The 17,317-nt window shown below is 44.2% G+C and overlaps 2 non-coding genes across 2 annotated transcripts; one reads left to right on the top strand and one right to left on the bottom strand.

Moving 5' to 3' along the window:
• Window positions 1-2,149: 2,149 nt before the first annotated feature.
• On the bottom strand, window positions 2,150-2,222 carry trnak-cuu (transfer RNA lysine (anticodon CUU)). Its single transcript has one exon. It is a non-coding gene; the product is annotated as a tRNA-Lys (tRNA).
• A 9,984-nt stretch (window positions 2,223-12,206) lies between these two features.
• On the top strand, window positions 12,207-12,279 carry trnar-ccu (transfer RNA arginine (anticodon CCU)). Its single transcript has one exon. It is a non-coding gene; the product is annotated as a tRNA-Arg (tRNA).
• Window positions 12,280-17,317: the final 5,038 nt, after the last annotated feature.

Raw genomic sequence — 17,317 nt, 5'->3', positions numbered from 1 at the left:
GGCTGCCGTCTTTATCAAACCTCCACACACTGCAGGACCGCTGCAGCTGCACGCTGTGTGCCACAGGTTTAAAGGCAGACTTCGGCCTAACTTTGACAGCCCGGAGCGCCCCCCCCTGAGCTCACTGTGAATTGATGGCTTGATCTGTGTGAGGCAGCACTGCGGCTCCAAAATGTCACCACTTTGAATGGATGTTACAGTGCTGCGTGAGAAGGCCGAGACTTTTCCAGGAAGAACGTGTCATGAATGGGCTGCTGTCACAGACGTTAACAACTGGAGCAGCAGGGACGTTTAATGGAATTCAACCAGCGAAGGCGGCGGCGTGCCGCAAGAGCCATCAGCTCCACCTCAACATTTAAAAAAAGAAGAAGTCAGACATTTATAGAAAAAATAACTGAAACAAAGAAAAATCCCAGAATTCTGAGGAAAAAATAAAGAAACAAAATCTGAAAAAAATGGAAAAAAGTCCGAACCAATGCCTAAAACCTGCAAATGAAAGCACGGACAGGATCTTTAGCCATCGCTAAACAGCAGAACATTTGTCTCCCGCCCTGAGAGAAGCCTCAGGATTACTGACTTGCGTTCCTGAACCACAAAGCCCTAAAGATGTTCCACTTTTACACAACAAATACAAAAGCACCTTAAGTTGTACGTCAGATTTGTGCTGCTCTCACAGTGAGTCAGCCTCGGGCTTTAGACTCTATACTTTGTTTTTCCTGTTCAAGTGGAAAGTGTAAATATTAGCCAGCACTTTGCTGCCATCTGGTCGTCTGTGTCTCACTTTAAATCCACCAAATCTAAGAATTGTGTCATGCAGCTTTATTGGCTGACGGAAACACAAAGTGTTTTTTGGATACTTTTGAGCAACACCCTTGAGGGAGGATTGTTCTAAACTTGGGATTATTCAGCTTTCTGCTGAAGCTCGATGTGTGGTGTATTGATCCGAAGCTTTGATCGGGATCGGCCCGAATCCATCGCTGCAAAGCCAACTGCTGTCCCTCTGTAATGGTTGGAGGATGGTTTGGTCCACGAGAACAGAACCATGGATCCCGGTGTCTTCTAATGTCTGACGTCTGTCAGAGCAGAACACTTGATATTCATTTGTTCAGTCCTTATTAGCCAGAAAGTCTCCATTCCTCACAGCTGGCAGACCCACTTCCTGTGTAACTTTGACCCACTTTAGTTATGTGCACACACACAGTTATTAGCATTTAGGTGTACTCACTGTAGTGTGACCTCCACATAAATTGGTGCAGATAATAATGAATAATAAGGCGTCCTGTTTGACTTTGTGTAGTGATTTCATCATGTTTCCACATCTTAAAGGCATCAAAGCAATGAAGGTCAAAACCACCTGTAACAAAGCATAATTATCCTCTTATGTTGGCAGCTGCATTGTTAAAACTCTTCACCCTTATACAGACAGTCTGCACTTACTATCGAGACCATGGTCCTTGGTTTGCTGCCATTTTTCTAGAGGGTGCTCACAAAAACAATTCTGCTAAATGGATTTATTGTGGCAAATAGAGGCAAATATAAAGTGTTAGAATTGAAATAAAAACAGTCCTGCTGCTGTGGCCTTAGGCCCCACCTTATTGGATTGCTCAGGTTTAAAGAAAAACCACAAAACTCATAAGAAAAAAATACCTCTTATAGCCAGCAGGGGGCGAGAAAGAAGAGAAACATGGTACTAACAGCTGGTTTAGGTGAGCTGCCCCACTTCCTATTCAGGCCAGTGCAAGTAGTCTCTGCTATGAACAGCAGTGACAGGAGCTAAACAGCTAAAATAATTATTTACACCTCCTCAGGTTTGGATTTTAACTTTGACTAATAGTGTTGATTGTGAGTGTTTATTGTCATATGTGCAATATTGAGTAAGGGGTCATCTGAGAAAGCAACAAGGCAGGAGGGCAATACCATAAAGAATAAAGCATGAGTAGTAGATAATAAATAAATAAGTCAAAAATATTCTGTAAATAAAAGAAAAGGAAAACATTGGTGGCAATATGTGCAGACGAAAAGGATGCTGTGCAATTCTGGGGAGGGAGATGGCGTGGTGGGAACTACATTGAATTCCATTGAATTCTTGTAAAATGACAATAAGGTTTCTATTCTGATGGTTGAGAGGAAGAAACTGACAAAAACTTTTCGCCCAACGTGGGGCTCGAACCCACGACCCTGAGATTAAGAGTCTCATGCTCTACCGACTGAGCTAGCCGGGCAGGAGGGACAGTTAGGAAAAATACTTCATACTGTCTCAATAGCACCCCCTACGGACAGGGTAGGTAAAGGCTCAGACATGAAAATAAAATGATTGTGATTAAGCACTGGAGGACTGGCCATATATTTCCCATTGTGATTACAGCAGATTAGGCTTTATGCCCAGATGCCAGTTTAAAATACATATATAGGCTGTGCTGTTATAATTAAATAAGCGAGTACAATAAAATAAAGTCCCTCACAGCGGAGCAGCCAGCAGGTGATTGCTGATATTGTGGTGTTATCTCAGTGCTGATGATTAATGTCACACTCTTCTTTGTGCGTTGGCCTCTTTTGTTTAAGCTGCTGCTGCCGCCTCCTGCTGCAGGAACGCTTCCCCTCCATTTAAATGACGTGCTGCTTTGTTAAGTGCTCCATTTTGTCACATTCTGCCGACACACAAGCCGATTGCGTCTGTTATATGAAACTGTTTAATGCTGCTTGACCACTGTTACAATAAAGCAGATATTTGGATGATTAAAGGAGGTATCAGCAGTATGCATCACACCTTAGATAAGAGCTGTCATTAGCAACATAAACCTTCAGTAACATCACTCCCTGATGAGAAAATGCCAGCGTCAGCAGCACACAGGTGGTGTTTGATGGCAGGGGACATCGTCTCCAAGTGGCCGACTTGGACCCAGCAGCACTTGCTGGATGCTGCTGGATGCTGAATCTGGCCTCAGGCTGTTGATGGAGAGACATCTTGTCCCAGCTGGATGCTGGTGGACGTCCCCGCAGGCTGTTGAGCCACATGTCTTCCATCCAAACACAACCAGGTCTGTAATTAAATGACAACATGGGAGCGATGGAAGCTAGCTGTTTGTGTATAGTTTTGAGTACTAACGTAGAGAAGAGTATGAGGACACCTGCGCATGTTGGCCTCGTGGTCTGATCCATGTGTGAGGATGCCTTTGCAGTGACAGACAGCGCATGTGAGTGTTACACCGCCTGCTAGAATTGCTCTGACCTCAAAGGGAACTCCGGACGGCCCGACAAGAACCACAACACAGATAAAGAGATGCGAAGCTGGGTGATGTTTTAATTAACTGACTGCATGGCTCCTCCACAGGAGCCTGTTTGTTTATCCCACTAAGACAGAGGTAGAATTATTATGAGCAGTCAAGTAGGACCCCAGCACTCGTGTGTGTCTCAGGATCTTATTATTTTATCTGAAACACCTCGCTTGTTCTAATTTATTTATTTTTTGCTTTTAAACAGGCGGACAAGCATTCCAGTTCGTTAAACAGAGGAGAGGCAGGTAAAAGATTTTTGAGTGGTGAATCGTGGGAAACGCTCCTGTGGCGTTAACAACCACCAAGAAGTGCAGCTATCCTAATGAGGACGGCCACTCATCAGGGCCGGCCAGACACTGCCAGCGATGAAATGGAGCAATGATAAGCTGGCACTGCCTCCTTCCATCTCCTGAGGGCCAGGAGTGCCACCAGGTGAAGGCTAACGTATGACAGGATGACAGTTGTGCATCTGTTGGTGCAGCCATCTTGGAAAATTAGGCAGTTCAGTTGGATAGCTTCCTAGTACTGAACAACAGAGAGGATCCTCAGGAGGTGCCAGCAGTACCTACTCCTTTGGGGTCAGCAGCAGCACACTGAGGACGTTCTATCACTCCTTCACAGAGAGTGTCGGGACGTTCTCTATAACCTGCCGGCTGCATTCTATCTCTCTACACAACAGGAACCGTTTGCAGAGCGCAGTCAAGGTCTGCTCCAAAATCACCGGACTTCCACTCAGATGACTGAACAGGATCCCAGCTTGTATGGCTCCCCTTAGGTCCCTATGCAGGACTCAGAGGAGAGGGACAACCTTCATTCCCAGAGCTGTTCTGCTCCTCAACTCCCTACTCTCATCCCTCCCACCCTCTGCTCATCCTGCTCATGACAAATAAAGTTCTTCAATTTGATTTGATTTGAAGCTGCTCACACGCTCGGTCGGATCAGAGATGAGGAGTCAGTTTGAGTTTAGAGATTTAGTTAGAGGTGATGTATCCATGTGGAGGTCCGTGCCAAAACTGTGGCAGGAATGGCGGATAGAGCTGGGAATCATCTGCGTAGAAACGATAGAAGAAGCCATGTGGGCAGATATTTGGCTCATTAAGGCAGCAAACATGGCATCAAGCCTTGGGGCAGTCCTGTGGTGATGTAGCGAGCTGCACGCAGCCCTGCCTTACTGCTGACTGATCAAACCAAACAAGAGACCCCAGAACCTGTGCACATACTGGATCCGAACATCAGCGTCTAGTCAACAGCTGGGTTCCACGCTGCAGTATGAAGCTTCTGCTGTTTACTTCTTTGAATTTTGAATACGTTCATTACCTCCAGCTTTGTGTGTGTGTGTCTGTGTGTCTGTGTGTGTGTGTGTGTGTCTGTGTGTGTGTGTGTGTGTGCGTGTGCACCACTTCAACTTCTGTAAACTTCTAGTACCAGCTTCCAGAACGGTGTCATCACTGCTTAAAGTAAAAACCCAGATAGGATAAAAACAACAAAGCAGACCGGCACAGTGTGAGGTACTGTGGAGCAGGGAGTGAGCAGAACCTGCCCTCCTGACAGGAGAATCAGAGTGTTACTGGCTGGACCAGTGGGCTGGCACGTCCTGCGGCTGGCTCGGCCTGCAGTCCTTGGCTCCTCCGCCTCCCTGTGTGCAGCCAGCTCTCATCTCTGACAGATTTTAGAGTTAAACTTTCATTGCAGTGATGGCTGTCCTCACAACACAGCAGGTAAAAGGACACAACAGGTTAGTTTCCTTATCTCAGCTCTCCGCCTCCTCCACCTCCTCCACCACATCTCCTACAAAGCTGAGAGGAGAGAAACAACATCGGCTTATGATCATAACACCTGACAGCATGATGTAAAGCAGCAAAGAGCAGTGGGAACAAGATAAAGAGGAAAAGGTCAGAAATAAATACGAATGCTAGCACTGATAAAAAAGTGATCATCACTTTAATTACGAGCTGGATAACTGTAATTATCACGGGAACATCTGCACCCATCAACGGCACCTTTTTTAGATTAAATATTGTAAATTGGACACAACACACGAAATGAGTCAATGGAAAAAATGTGCCTGTATTTATCCTTTAAATAAATCACAGCACGTCTTTGTTACATATGATCAAAAAGATGGAGCTCCAGAAAAATATAACACAGATTCAATAACTATGAGAGATATAACTGCACTTTAATGGAAAAAGAAAAACTCTGCTACTCTGCTCTTTTCTTGGTTACCATGGCAACAGCAGAAGAACACCACCCTGACACCTGTCATTTGAAGTGTCTCTAAAGCTGCCGAGGAGCACATCACGAACCTCTGGTGTGGACCTGTGTAACTATCCCCGGATCATGCTATGGATGAGGTGCCGCTGTGAGCCAGGAGCCGGCACCTGTGAGTGAATTTTGGCTAAATGGAGGTGGTAATATTTAATCATATTAATATTTCAACAACATCCTCTTTGTGTACCGCAGCATATTTATCAGAGGCAGCACAGTGTAAACAATGAGGAGCTAGTTTTGAAATGTAGCAATTGGAAGAACTGGACGAATCTGCTGGGGAGATAAAAACCCTTCATTTGTGGCTCCTATCCACTGACCTGTAATATTCACACAGGCTTTAATGACATGACGGCGCCGGCTCGCTGTGAATGAGTCTGAGTTAGACCTCCTGAGAGAAACACTGAATATTCCCAAGAACATTTTCTGAGTACAAAGACATGATTATAGGACTGTTGATGTCGTCAGAGCTCCGTGTTGACTCACCTGGATAAAAGAAGGACCATCTGGCTCCCCTGGCAGAGTCAATAATGACCTACTTTTGTGCTGCAAAGCTACAGTAGGAACCTCCCCATGAAGTTTCAGTCATAAAGTCCACTTACAGATACAGAGACGGTGCCAATAAGGTCAAACTACAGACTCATTGTTTTGCAGACCACACCTATAAACAGAAAATAAAATAAAATAAAGTTATAGTGGTTTGGACTTCAGCATCAGAGGAGTTTTGGTTCTTGTCAGAATTCTGAAGTCTCACCCTGAATGAACTGCAGCATTTCCACCAGTGTGTTTTGGCACTCAGAGGTTCAGGCTTGGGGGGTGAAGAGGTCGGAGCAGGGGCAGCTCCGAGGGGCTTAACTAGCAGCAAAGAGTGCTTTAGACTGCCTATGATCAATGAGGAACAATAGGAACGTATTCATGTTGAATAATGCTGGATAAATCTACCTCTATAGATATATAGATATGAGCGACGCAGATATTTGTTGATGTGTTTTCATGGTGTGACGATGATGATTCCACAAAACATTGAAGCTAACTCACACTTTGTCTGTGTGTGTCGGTGTGGAAGGAGATAAAAGGCCACTGTAATAAAAAAATGGGGGGTGTGACAGTCTTTTAGAATTATGACTCTGAGATTCCGTATGCACTGGAAACCTTGGATCTCCCTGCTCCAGAAGATTCAGTGAGCACAGAGGCCTCAGATTCTGATTCTGATTCCCTATATATTAATGCACGGCGGGAAAAAAACGAGAAACTTTTGGGGTTTTTTTGGGTCACATTCTGCATGTGTTTTATTACAGTTGACAACCTAGTGGCCCTATTAACCCTTTACATGGGCCTGTGCTTAGGTAGCATAGTTTCTGGTTTTTATTCATAGAGTAAACAAAAACAAAGTAAGTCGGGGTGCACTGAATACAACGACAACAGCGTTGACAATAAAATTTAAAAAACGCGAAATTTTGATGAATTTAAAAAAGAAACTTGACCCGGAATGTCCTCTATGAGCCTGAACATTTTGTTTTAGAATGGCTGAACTCGGTCAATGTATGCTGAAGATACGCTGTTTGTAGTGGCGCCCCCCTGTGGTCACATCTACATACTGCATGTCAAAGACTGATTGGTTTTATTACTAAATATAATCACTGACCTAACCCAGTGGTGCCCGGTTCAGACCTGGCACACTTAATAACAGCTGGGATATGCTCCAGCCCCCCGTTACCCTGTAATATCGAGACATGTCTGAGAAAAAGATGGCTGCCGCAATGATCGGACGCTGGTGTACAAAGAGGAACCAGCCCAGACAGAAGGTAACATACAGAGGCTAACTACAGGAAAAACAACAGGACACAGGTGACATCACATCAGGAGCCAGGAAGCGAAGTTCGAAATAAGTGAGTGATTTTTTAGATCGTGTCCCACTTCTGGTGGCAGCGTGGATTTAAAAATGGATAACTCAAACCAGGAGGCAGCTTTTTCTGCGGCTGCTGGCGTCCTGTGCTGCTCGATGCCGGCCAGCTGTAAAGCTCCCAGTGAAGTTTAGCCAGGTTTTCTTCTTATGAATTTGTCTTTGTGTGATTTCCCTACAGAGGTCATTAACGTTTTATTGCATTTTTTTTTGTACAAAACAATGTTGTAGTTGCCAACAATATGTACTTTGATGTCCCTCCCGGTATTTTTCTGGGTCTTCAGAGGATTCCTGAGCTCAAACGGTTGAGAAGGAGTTTGTAAAATAAAAAAATAAAAAAAGGTTGGGATCTTTCAAATAATGAGTAATAAATAGAGTTCAAGATAAAAAAATGGATAAATTCCCTCTGACACCAAGGTCATCATGCTGGAGCACAGCTGTGACAAACCCGGTCTCCAGTTAGTCCCTGTGGCGTCTGAGGCAGCCTTGCAATCCAAACAAGAGATATGACTCAGTGGATTTGGAGCCCCTTGAGGACAGGACTTATCCAACCTAAAACTGATTTGGCGCCGGTGTGTCCAGCAAGTTTTGATGAGGTGCCAGCCCCCACCGGAACTAACGCAAGAGGATTCCACCAGGAGCCGACAGGAGGGCTGATGGAAAAGTTCCTGTTGTTTGGTCACATTGTCCGACCGCTGGAGCCACAACATGCTGTGGTTTAAAAAATAAAATACAATAAAAACACAGATGTTGGGAGAATTATGTGTTAAACTGACGTCACTATTTGTGACATAATGTCTTTATATTTTCTCTTTCAAACAGCATCACAGACCTGCACAGAGCGAGAGTCTAGCTGGTTATGTTTCAAATAATGACCTGGTTTTGTGCATCTCTCCCTTCCCACCATTTTATTTTATTGATTATTAAATGTATGATTACGCATGCCACACAGTAAGACACATAGTGTGTAAAAGGCACACTTAAATCTTATATCTAAATACATATGAATATAATAATACAGAGGAACAATCACAAGGTGACCGGCATGAATGTACCACATATGCAGTGTGAGTGTCCGTCTGTCTGTTTGAAGTCAAAAAACGAAAATCGGACATTGACTCGTTACCCGAATTTTTTGTTTAAATATTAGAAAACATGAAATGGCAATTAAGATAACGGCCCCTTTTTCATTCCTGATCTTTCTGTAGGTCATTTTAAATGATCAGACTGCTTGGCGGGGGCTCGGCCGTAGAAGAAGAAGGAATGGGAAGGCTGGCCGACTGCTTGGCAGATGCGCTGATTGGTGAAATTCCAATTCGCTACCACCAGAGGAGGCTATTAACACATTACAGCCACAGCCGACTATAGACTCTGAATGACGTGACTGGTGACTGAAATCAGTCCATCTGCTAAACCTAGCTTTCACGTTTTTTAATATTAAAACAAAAATCAGTAACGAGTCAATGTCTGTTTTCCGTTTTAAAATCGGAAAACGAAAAAAAAAGTCAGTTTCGGTTTTTCATTTTTCTATTTCAAACTGGAAATCGAATGGCCGTGATGACACAGACCGAGGACTCCCCACAATCCCCCCCTGAGCCGGTTTGACCACCCGGCCGAGTCCCTCCTGTCCTGTGCAGTGCAGCTCCTGTACCACCCTGCTGCACTCAGACTCAGACAGAGAAGCTGAGGGGAGAGCTTCCTGAGGAAGAAGAGCCTTCTTCACCAGGTGGGACGTGTGCATGGACCAAGTGAGGTCAGATGTGATGTGGATGTCCACCCGCTCCACCTCCCCCCCATGAATGAGGAGAGAGGTGTGTTCCATCCTCCTGGATCTCTTGAAGTCCACAATGACCCCCTTGGTCTTGCTCGTGTTCAGGACGAGGTTGTTGTCCTGTCAGGTGCCGGATCTCCTCTCTGTAGTGAGTCTCATTGTCTGTAGACTTCACAACCATTGCTTGTGGAATGAACAGCAGAACAGTCACGTGTGAACAGGGGGAAGAGGGCCGGGCAGAGCACAGACCGCTGCGGTGTGGATTCAGCTGCCTCCTCTCAGAAGCTTCCCGTACACTCTGACTGTTTTCATGAACAATCTGCTTCTGTATCCTCTCATATTTTCCTGCCGGCGTCTCGCTCACAGTTGATCTTTTAAGTGCTGTAATGAAGTGTGTGTCTATCTAGCTACAGTGTCAACACCACCTTTTAAAGCCCACTCATCATGTCACCGGCTTATCTCTTTGAAATGAAGATGAGAGTGTGAAGTGAAATGTTCTGTCAGAGGTTGACTGTGTAACGTGCTGCTTTCACTCCGCTAACAGTAAAAATTCCATCACAGGTGATATAATCATCATCTGTTTACCCCATTAACCCTTCCAGAGGCAAAGAACCTTCACCTTCCACATCGTTTCTAGCTCTTCTTTAAGCCCGTGGTATTCTCATGTTCCTTCTTCCGTATGTTGCCATCACTTCTGATGGCTTCATCTACCACTACACGGCTTTCCTCTGGAGGTCCAGGCTGCTAACATGTCTGAAAGGATCAGTGCCCCTCACGGCTGCTGGGGTGGTTGAGGACACACTACACACTAACAGGCTGGCTTCAGCTTTTTATTTTAACCATGTGCTTCACCTTTGTCAGTTTGTTTGTGTTGCTGTATTGTGCGTCACATGGTTCTCTTCTCTCCAGTGTTTTCTCAGCGTTTGTTATTTCTGGTTTGTTAGTTTTTGCGTTGATTCCTAGTTTCATTTCCAGTTTTTTAAGTGTAGATGTTTTCAGTTATTTTTGTAATGTTGGACTTCTGTGTTGTCTGCATGTGGGTCCTCCAACCTCCTTTTTGAAATAGACCAGCACAGTTTTTATCTGGTTATGTTTAGGTTAGGTTAGGTTTAGCACGACCCACACACACACCACAGACAGACAGGGATGAGGTTAAGGGTTTCTTTAATTATCCAAAGGTGGAGGAAGTCAATAGTCCTTCAGGTGAAACCGTGGTTGAGTGTCTGGTTGGCCAGCAGCTACTGGCTGGAAGAGAGGAGACACTGGGAGCAGAGTCTTGGAGGAAACCACGCCCAGCCACTCCCAGCGGGAGGCAGCGCACAAACAGAGACAAACCTGAGTCCATATACACAACACATCTTCTGTTTTTCTGCCAAAATCCACCTCAGGCAAGCTTCAAAAACTTTTTTATTCCCAAAGATTGATTTTTCTTTCTTTAAATTTCAGCCTTCATGTCTCTCTTTTCAGATGTAATGCACATAAACACAGGCTGCCAAAAACCCAGCTACTCACACCTTTTCAGGCTCAAACTGCTGTATAGTGCAGTGAGGGGTGCAACAGTTGTAACCATGGTAACCAACACACAACCAACTTGTGTTCATAAGCTAAGATCCACCAAGCTCTACACTTACCTCATCACAGTTTTGTGAGACTTTGCACAACTGCAGCCTGATCCACAGTTAATAGGAAGACATTTTAAACACACACACACACACACACACACACACACGAGGACCAGCTGGGTGTGTTGACGACACACAACATGACATAAAGGTTCACAGTTAAAATGCTTGAGCGCACAAAGAGGTTTGTTAATGAGTGAAACTTCACAGTGCTGATGTGGCATGGCGGCTGTTTGACCTTTTCACTCTTTAATTATACAGTGAGAACAGGGGCTGACATCAATTTAGCTTTCTGGAGTTTAACAATAATTACAACAACCTGGTAGCCATCGCGTGCAACGCTGACACCGGGAATGTGTGTGTGTGGCATTCCAAATAGGTCTGATCATTCCGTCTGTCATATTGACCCCCCCCCCCTTCTGCGCTATTTGTGGCGACAATGAAATTCACGACAAGTGTGAAAATTCAGAAGAACCAGAACAATTTGTAGTTCAGACCGAAGCTCCAGGGTCCATGAAGGAAACTTCTAAATCCCTTCACATGAAAGTCTGATATTGATGTGCTATTAAAATATTTCTGAAGTTTCCATGAGCCTGAATATGAAACAAGGTGAATTCAGAGGAAGTGAGACTTCGTCCAGCCCCGTGAATGAGCGGGTCAAACTGTGCCAATCTCCTGTTATTCATTCTGATTTGCCTGCCACATGGAAGCTAAAGAAGCAAATGGGCTTTCTGCGGCGTGCCACAAATGGTCGTCCATTAAATCACTCTGCATAGTCACTTCTCCCCATAGTTACTGGTAGCATGTGCTCTCCAGTTCTGCCATTATCACCCACACTTCCCATTTTCTTGGAACAATGTGCACTATTGTTAGAAGCAGGAAATAATCTAGGCAAGAGCGCAGAGAAAAGTGCTGCTATTTTCAAAAAGGAGTGATTCGGTCCATTTCTTAGCAGAGGGAGCATGAGGAGACCTGAATTGGTATGCGAGGTGACATTATGGGGCCTGTGACTGACAAATAATAAGATGGAGCTGAAGTGACATATAAAGAAAGAACATAAAGCATCGCCACGGAAGCCTCATTACTGACGCATAACTAGCTGACAGAAGCTGATTCTCAAACTGACAAACATTGTGACGCTATGCTTTATAATTTGCCCATTATTTAGCAAAGGACTGACAAAAAAGGACTGTAATGGGCAGGTACAGGAGGTGATGAAGCAGCGGTCAGATACTCAGTGCTGGGTAAAACTGAGGCTGATCGGAACACGTGGCTTGAAGTCAGGTAGATTTATACATTGGTAACATGAAGAACGTCTGTTTTACGTCTGCACGTATTCAAACATTGATTCTGTGTTTCATTAAGAAGCCCCAGTGGCCTAATGGATAAGCCACTGGCCTCCTAAGCCAGGAATTGTGGGTTCGAGTCCCATCTGGGGTGAGTTTTTACAGCTCTGAGTGGGCACCTCCATTGCTAGCATTATTGCTACCACTCTAGGCAATTTCTCAGGTCAGAAGCAACCTGAAGTTCCACTCTGCAAGAAATACACACCTGTTCTGTTTTGGTGCTCAGTCACGCCCAAGATGCGTCAAATTGCACCAACAAGATCGAACTGTGACAGAACCGTGCCATTGAAATAAGCTTCCATCTGCGAGAAACTCCTCCGACATTTTTTTTTGCGGGATGACCCCAAGATGACACGTAGATACAGGAGCTCTATGTGGTAGAAGTGCAAAAGAGCCTTCAGAGAAGAAGCATATTCGTACCAACATGGCTGCCAAGTGACAAGCCTCATCAGTGCCAACATGTCTCATTTTGGTGAAAATAAACACAGAATTTTGTCCCATATTAAAAAATAAAAGTCAGGATATCTAAACTTCTCCTACATCCCCTGGTAGTCTTATAACTTCAAGGATGCACAGTAGAAAAATGTTGGATTAGCCCTTTAACGACTGAAGCTTTCCAAAAAGCCAAAAGCCGTCCAAAGAGAAGCATCTCAGCTTGATGTGTATTTTGTTTGATGGTTGGTATGGATGGATGAGGAGGCTAGAAGAGAAAACCGCAGGGACACACACACACACACACACACACACACACACACACTCACACACACACACACAGAAAGGGTCAGGCAGCCTCTCTGCTGTCTTAGCAAGGTTGATTGAGTACATGCAGTCTCTCCCTAAAGGGATAATTTCACGCCCTGTATTAGAATAATTTGCTTGGTGTGGAAATGACATGGGTGGAGGGCATGTACCCACAATGCATTCTGCTACATTACCACTGGAAGCTACATGAAATGCATGTGGCAGTGACTGCTGGTGTGTGTGTGTGTGTGTGCGGTCCTGGCTGTCACATTTAGATGCAACATAAATCTGAAAAAGTGTTTGTTTGGAATTCTAATCATCAGCTTATGTCCGTGTCATTGAAACATCAGAGATCACTTTTAAAAACAGTCTGCCACCTATCCTTCATTTGACACCGCTGCAGCACACGCCTCCACCTCGGGAATAGCTGACGGAGATGGTCATTATGATCATCGACTTTTTGTGACCCAACATGCGACAAAACCCTCGGGGTGCTCATTTTTTTTTTGTTAATGATTCTGTTCATTATCATGGAGCACATGTTCTTCCCCTTTTCACTTGTTGGAAGATAATGCGGCGCCTCCGAAAACTCCACAGATTAAAAGAGAACTGCAGGAGTCGGGGTCTGACGGTTGCCTGGCAACATTACAGCGGGTGTTTTTACACTGCAGGAACTCACAGGTTGCCCCTTCTGTGCACGTCCTGATGTTGGAGTCTGAGTTCTTTCATGGAAGAAATAAAATGCAGCTATGGAGAAGATGTTTCTGAGACACGCTGATGAACTGCATGTTCAACCTCATGGAAAAGTGCTGTGACAGGCAGCAGCACGGAAAAGTGACAAATGGACCAATTATACACTCTCAAGGAATCACTAGGATAGAAAAAGGGATGATTGTGCGAGGCTGTAAATGGGTCGGCCATCTGCATAAATACAGATCACAGCATTTAACAGGTTGTCCTGTGTTTCAGTCTGGAGCCACTTGGTGTAGTTTGAGGCAGGTCTCCTGTTTTAGGGTTTCATGATTTCTTCCATCCTGACAAAGTTGCACGTCTCTATTTTCTTCAAAGAAAAGCAACATCTTTGTGACCGTTATGACCCTTCCATATAGGTCTGGAGCCCCCTCTGGTCATATACGTTACATGTATTTATTAGGGTTTTGCACCTCGTATTAGTAACTTTGCTTCATAAAATGTGTTTAATGTCATGAAATACTGTGTTTAAACAGAACCAAGATCTATGTCTAAACCTAACCAAGTAGCTTTTAGAGTCTAAAACTGAACACAGTGGTTGTAGAGAGGTATGAATTTAGGAATTTAACAATTGACCTTTAATTCGAGGCAGCTGGACTCGAGGAGTGTTTTTTGAAGACAGTTCGCCACTTCAGTTCTGCTACTATTCTGGTTGGGATCTTAGTCATGTGAGTTCCTGCAAGATCCACCAGGTGTGCGTCACTGAAATATAGTTTGTGTGCTTGTGCCTGGTCGTCACTTGATTTCCCATGGTGCATTGTTGCAGAAGAAACACAAAGCCCGTCTGCCACTAGAGTTCTGAGTGTAATGGAGCCGCACTTAAGACGCAAGAGGTGATCCCTGAGGAGGAGTGCCCGTGGCAAGGCAGCGCTGCTATGTTAAACAGCTCCCAGGCCAAGTTCCATTTGTCTTTTGCTTGCTTAAGGGAACTAAGACAGGAAACAAGCAGAGGGTAGAAGAGTATAAAGCCTGCAGAACTGCACTGGTTTTAGGCACCCCTCTGTTGGGGTACCAGTTTGTATAAAGACATGCTCACTGCTGATGGATGAGTGGATGAGAACTGTCGTCACTGTGCATGTGACGACTCAAGGTGACGCAACAATCTCCATCCCACGTATGGTGTAGAAGTGCCTTGTGCAGCAGGTAAAGAAACTGTACTGAACAGAAACAGGTGATTTGTTCAAAAGTGTCCCAAACAATGGGCTGTTCTTGTACTCTGACCTCCAGGATTCCAGCCAATCAGAGCTCACGACAGATGAGAAGCCAAATCCAATAAATCACAGGCCGGAAACAAATACTCTGAAGTGAATTGTTGAGGAAGAGCTTTTCACTAAAAGACACTGAAGAGATACGTTTCATTGATGCGAGGTGATTATAAAACATTGTGGGGAAAGTTAAAGGAAGCTTTAAAAACCCATTTTCAGGTGCTCTATAGAACTTTTCTGCTTCGGTAACGAACGCTGAAGTGAGCAGATTTCATCAGAACCCCTCTCTCTCTCTCTCTCTCTCCCCCTCACACACACACTCAGTGTGTGATAGGAGGTTATGCTGCAGACAGCTGCTGTGCTTTCCCAAGCAGCAGAGCAGAGGGAAGTCCTTAAAAATCATCCAAGCTAAGGAAAGGATCTGCTCCTGAGAATCACCTCCTCCTCTTCCTCCTCCTCCTCCTCCTCTTCCTCCTCCTCCTTCCTCTGCTCCTGAGGTGTAAAGCTTTAATATCGATTCAGCCGGCTAACTGGCCTCCCTGTGTGCCCTGTTAGAGAGGCCGGAGAGTCTTTCTCTCGCTCACAGCTCCTCGCTACAAAAACCTGCGTTCGTTTTGCAACACGAGTCTCAAACAGCATAAATTGTGATGCTGGAGTGTTTATCTTTATGAAATATAAAAGAATCGTGACAACCTGTGGGAAGCGGAGGAGAAGTGATGGAAGGTGATGTGCCACTGTACTTTAGCCCCGAGGCCTTGCCAAAGGCTGGAATAGGAAAAGTGTATTTACATTTTCATAACAGCCTCAACTCAAAGATCATTGCAGATTACAGCGGAGCATCATGTGACTCGCAGCCTGTGAGGCCTCGGATGAACCTCCTCCGTCATCCATTCAGCGTTATTTAAAGAGCCCGCCTCGCTTCATTTTCACACACTTTTACAACAATGAGACAACTTCCTAATCCCCGTCTAACAGTCACGGCTGCCACTTTACAGCAGTGCTGTTAAACGCTGCTGTAATTGAAAAGGTGTATTGGCGGCTGTAACTGCTGATATACATGTTTATAAATTCACCTTGCAAGTGTCAAATAAAATCTTTTACGGTGTGTTCAAGTGCTAAATTTTTATCAGGCTAATCAGTAGAATGAGCAGCCGCAGCCTTCATGTCTGGTTATTGGTTGGTTATTGGTTATTATCATGTCTCATTAGCATTTTCTGGAAACGAAGAGGAAGAGTTTCATTAATGTTCTTCTTGAATCTCACATGTAATGTGCATGACCTTCAACTTTTAAATATATGAACACGTTACAGTGTTTGGCTGATAATACACACACCATGTTTGTCTCAGAACAGCACACACACACACACCAGTGTTCATTTTGGCAGCAATTTCTGATTTAGTTTTTATTTTAGTCTTGTGACTAAAATGTCATTTGATTTTAGTCTCATTTTAGTCATCAACATGTTTTAACTTTTAGTCTAGTTTTAGTCGACTAAATATCAAATAATTTTAGTCACTAAATCTGCCGTGGATTTAGTCGACTAAAATTCTATGATATATATTTTTTCATGAAATAATTAAGGTTTGAAGTGCAATAAAAACAGGCTCAGCTTTAACTTGTGTTATTTGAAACAAACACCTCTTTATTTAATTACTATGACCTTTTCACAAAAGACCCAGTGAACAGTGAGCTGCTCTCCCTGAACACACTGTTCAGTCATGACCTTCTTCATGAATCCTCCATAACTACAGCAAAACACTTCAGTGACTTAGAAACAGGTCGCATGCTGTAAAACAATCAGCAGCGGTGTCTTCATTTATAGATTTTGTCACGTGTATCTTTGAACGGAAGTTAAGATGACTCGTCTGCAAACGTCGCTTCAGGTTTGTTGTGTTTTTACCGCTGATAGTCGCTCCACACGGTTTGAACCGTCTTGTTTGTCTTGACATCAAACGTGTCGTGTGTCTGTTCTTCTCCTGTGTTGTGTTACCATGCATGAGGACGCCTTCTTCCAGCATCGTGGGGTAACGTCCTTACGCAGAGAGATCACTTCTGATTGGCTCTCTGCTGCCGTCTCCTGATTCGTCCCTCCCTTCCACAAACAAAATTTGCTCTGATTGGATCTCGTCTCCATCAATAATTTCGTCTCGTTTTTATTCGTTGACGAAAGTGTCGGAACATTTCCTCTTCGTTTTTGGCACCGTGCGTTTGTGTTTTTATCAGCAAAAAAAGGTCGTTAACGAAAACTATGACGAAAATGATTCGTCAACAAAATTAACACTGACACACACACACACACTCCATACAGAGTACAGAGATATGCTGGATGTAGCCGCTGAACCTTTAAACTCATACAAAGGTACAGATTAGATTAGAATTCTAAACTTTTCTGATCTTTTTTCCTAAAAATTCTAATGTTTCAGAATTTTGACATT

This window comes from Parambassis ranga, chromosome 20, assembly GCF_900634625.1.
Source record: "Parambassis ranga chromosome 20, fParRan2.1, whole genome shotgun sequence".
Classification (NCBI taxonomy): domain Eukaryota; kingdom Metazoa; phylum Chordata; class Actinopteri; family Ambassidae; genus Parambassis; species Parambassis ranga.
This window is presented reverse-complemented; position numbering and strand designations above follow the sequence as displayed.